This window comes from Gekko japonicus, unplaced genomic scaffold (genome assembly GCF_001447785.1).
Source record: "Gekko japonicus isolate JY-2015 unplaced genomic scaffold, Gekko_japonicus_V1.1 scaffold128, whole genome shotgun sequence".
Taxonomy (NCBI): domain Eukaryota; kingdom Metazoa; phylum Chordata; class Lepidosauria; order Squamata; family Gekkonidae; genus Gekko; species Gekko japonicus.
The window spans coordinates 1,475,066-1,479,630 of record NW_015173126.1 but is presented as its reverse complement, the minus strand read 5'-3'; positions in this window follow the sequence as shown (position 1 = coordinate 1,479,630).

Sequence of the window (4,565 nt, the reverse complement as noted above, 5' to 3'; positions counted from 1 at the left end):
TTCCTGGAAGAGAGGAATGCTCACATAGTGGGCGGGGCGGGGTGGTTAGGGAGACTTTTGCACTGCAATTTTCTTCTCTGTGTTTTACTTTGCAGTCCGCCTGGGTGACCCTCGAGGCGGCAGAGAGAGGTGGGGTGTGTGTGTCTGCATTTGGTAAATCAGGGTAAAATAAAAAATGCGTTCTCAGCCGTGGTGGTCGTAGGGAGGGCCAGAAAGGAGTCCTTCCTGCCGATCAGTTCCCTCACATGCCTGGCATGTTAGCCAGTTTTTCTCTCCTCGCCCCCCCGCCAAATCTGCCGTCTCCCTCGGGGTTCCCTACCCCTGCCCCCCCGCTCCCGTTCATCGCAGCAGCCTCCCTGCCCTGGCCCAGAGAGATGCCCCCAACATCCCTTTTAAAGGTACAATAAAAAAAATACCTAGTACCTCCAGTGTTCCCTCTCAGCTGAGTTACTGTGAGCTCCACCAGCTCACAGATTTTTGTCTTAGCTCAGGAAGGAGAGCTCCAGAGCAAACTAATTTATGTGGCAGCCAAATTGCTCTCTCACAACTTTAATGGCAGTAGCTCACAAAGTAGAAGTTTTGCTCACAAAACTCCACAGCTTAGAGGGAACATTGGTGGTCGCAATGTTCCCTCTAAGCTGTGGAGTCCTGTGAGCAAAAATTCTACTCTGTGAGCTACTGGCATGAAATTTGTCAGCGAGCAATTTGGCTACTGCATAAATTAGTAGGCTCTGGAGTCATCCTTCCTGAGCGAAGACAAAAATCTGTGAGCTGAAGGCTGAAAAACTGTGAGCTAGCTCACACTAACTCAGCTTAGAGGGAACAGGTGGGCCCCCTAAGAAAAACATGGCCCCCCTGAGCAAAAAGTTGTTAGCTACGGGCCTGGTGATCTGTACCAACTGTCATTTCTTCATTGTCTTCAAGGGCTGAACCAGAGTGCATTACAGTGGTCTAGCCTCGAGGTAACCATAGTTTGGATCTACATGGCCATGTCAGTAGATTCAAGGTAGGGGGGCCTTCTTCTGAGTGAAGTGGAGTTGGTAGAATGCTTTTTTTGTGGCTGCATCAGCTTGCATCTTCAGCAATATAACTAGATCAGGTATTACCCCATGGCTTCTAACTGAGTCAGTGAGAGTCAGCTGGATTCCATCAAAAGCAGGGAGCACTGTGCCCTTCAGGAGCCTGATGTTCACAATCAACATTATCTCCATCTTGTCAGGGTTCACTTTCGGTTTTGTTTAACCCAAAGCTGTTTGACTATAGCCATCACACATTGGTTCAGAGTCTCGACTGTGTCACCAGGCAATGTGGATAAAGAAACCTAGAGCTGAGTGTTATCACTCTGTTGATGACACCTTATTCCAAAACTGTGAATGATTTCTCCCAAGGGGTTTACACAGAGATCGAATTGCATAGTCAGCAAGACTGGGCCTTGTGGGAACCCCACAAGGCAGGTCTCACACCATGGATCTGAAGTGGAATTTCATAGTGCTCTTGGGTTCAATTTAACCAGGGTTAATGATAGTTTGATAGTGAATCTGGGGAGAGCTGAATACAGGTGGTAGATTTGCACATGAAAGGAGAAGAGTGGAGTGAGACAGAAAGCAAACCTCTTGGAGGAGGGACTATGGCTTGTTAATTAAGTACATGATTTGCCTGCAGGTTTTGCTGTCTCCAGTTAAAGGATGTTGGATAGTTAGTGCTAGAAAGTACTTGTGCTGTCTAAGACCCTGAAGAGCTGTTCCTTATCTGCAGGCAAGATTTTGTCACATCACTGTGTCCCTTACCATTGGCTAGTGGCAATGCTGACTGAGGGACGTGGAAATATTTGGCTGCCCTTGGAACAACAAGCAACCACTGGCAAAGGAATCTGCCAAGTGTTCACATAAACCTTTGCGTCTCAAAAAAAGAGAATAAAACAATGTGTAGAAGCTCATTTCTGTGCAGCTCCATACAGAAGAGACATACAACAGGTACCATTAAACCATGGTTTCTTGTTATGTCTTTCCTGACTATGAGGCTACCTATGAGTTTATGGCCGAGCTGAGATTAGAACCATTTCTGTTCATGAAAATTGCTCTGCAGAATGTAGTATGTACAGTTCTGGTCTCTCAGTCTCAGCAAGTTCAGACCCCATTAGCCTGTACCTGAAGTTGCTGAAGTAGTTTAGGCTGAGTGGCCCAAGGTCATCCAGCAAGCTTCCATGACAGAGTGAGAATTCAAACTTGGGTGTCTCAGAACCTAGTCCCACAAAGGAATTACATTTTATGGTTTCATGCAACAACAAACAAACAAATAAATAAATAGACTTAAACTCTTGTCCCATTCATGTGACTCCTTGTCAAAAGAACTGTTACATTCAAACTCTGTGCAATGCCTGTCCCTCCAAACAACTTGGTTTGCAGTCCCCATGGCCCAACATGCTGCCAAATGGAACCTGAGGTTTTTTGGTTGCCATGGAGATAATAGAGCTACTTTTCTTTAGAGAAGCGGGGACTCTGTTTCTTGTACTTCTGTTTGTACGAGTGAAGATGTCCTTTTTGAATGTAATGCTATTCCTGTATGAAAGAACTATCTGTGTAAAAAGCATATCATGTTTGAAGTGCCTCTTCTAAATCATCACTAATTGATTGCACATTATGAAGACAATACGGTTGATTATTCTTGATATGTTTCTTTTGTTTCCATAGGAGGCACCTTTTGGAAGAAATCAACAACAAAACTATTAGATATGAAAAAGAAGCTTAGAATGTGTTTAGTTATGTTTTCAGAATTGCAGAAGTACAGTTTCTTTTAATGGCATTTAAAGGTCATTTTAGATTTTTATGATAGTGTAGGCCTAGTATATTGCCTTGTTAGAGATGACAATATATTATAGACTAAGCAGAGTATTGTTTAAATACAGATCAAGGACAGTTAATATGAACTGAAATTCTGTGATATATTTTTCAGGTTAAAATATTTTATGTTAAAATCTTCCTTTTTCTATACAATTCAGCCATGTTATATAAAAATAGAAACACAATATGTGTCATGTATGCCTAATTTTAAATATCTTATAAAACATTATAGAATATGAAATTATATTCAAATATTGTAATATTTTCCAATTTTTATTTATATTTCCATGCTATTGTGGATGAATTACTGTGAAAAATATATTCACTTTAAGTAATAATAAAAATAAATTACATATGTTGAGAGAATTTTTAAGTGACCAACATAGATTTGGAATGTTCCTTCATTATCCAGGTGCAGTATTCTGAGATCTGCTCTCTTAGTCACTAAGAGAAAGGTATAGGAATGGGGGCCATATAAGGAATTTTTAAAAGCCTACCTTACAGGAATGTTGTAAGAATTTCTTTCATCATATTTTGGAGCACTTTGAAAACTTGAAATCTTTTATATAAATGGTAAGCCTCATTCCTGTAAGTTGGTGCAATTAGACTTTAAAAAGGCATATGAACTTTTAACAGGTGTTTCTATATTGTGTTGATGATTACAATTCTTTTGCCACCCTTCCTGCATTAACCCTCTAACATGAGTTAATGCAAAATTCTCTGTAAGGTTTGTCAGAAGCTAGCTTGCCCCAGAGCTGGGTGAAAGCTTAGAATTGTACCACGTCATTCCATAGAATTTGTAGAACTTGGAGTGTACCACCTTATAATGTTAGTGTGGATTGTAGTTTTGAATGCTCTTCTCCTTAAATGTTCTTTGCAGGTAGAAAGGGAGAACAAAATTACCCTAGCCCTCTCCCTAATGTGTTAATTTATTATATAAAATGATATTTTAATGTGGGTAAATAAACCCTCTTCATTTGCAGCCTGAAGCAGTACATTGCAGAATTCTGCCATCCACATGTCATTCTGTGTAACTTCTGGTCTACAAAAGCGGTAGAATAAGGTGGGAGAATGGGAAGGATGTAAAATTGCTCCCTCTTTTTCTGCTAACACAAGAGGCAAAATGGTGATTTTTCTCCCTTTCCTCAATGCTGCTCTCAGATTTCCTTGGCTGTTGCTCTACTTGGGACCTGCAATCCTGGGAGTCAACTTTCTTGGGGTTGTAAGGGTCTTCTGGGAAGATGATAGCAATGCCAGCCTCCGGGTGGGACCTGGAGAACCCCTGGAATTATATTTTCTCTCCAGACATCAGTTCCTCTGGAGAAAATGAATGCTTTGGAGGTTGGACTCTATGGCATTGTACCCCAGTGAGATCCGTGTCCTCACCAGGCTCCATCCCCAAATCTCCAGGAGTTTCCCAACCTGTATCTGGCAACCCTACCCCCCCCCCATTCCTTACCAGTGGCCGGGGGACCTGGCAACCCTAGAAGGAGAGCACTGTGGGAGGAATCTGCATCAATTTCTTCTGCTGACAGATTGTGGGATCTATCCCTTTGTGTCAACTGGGTCACCTATAATAGGTCAGCTTTGTAACTATTGTGCTAGATTATTTACCTAGCAGACAGGTTTTTAACTGAAGGAGCATTAAGATGCAATTTGAAGTGCCATTCTGCTGTAACCTCTCATTCTGCTGTATGTGTAAATCAGGCCATGTAGAATGGCTCT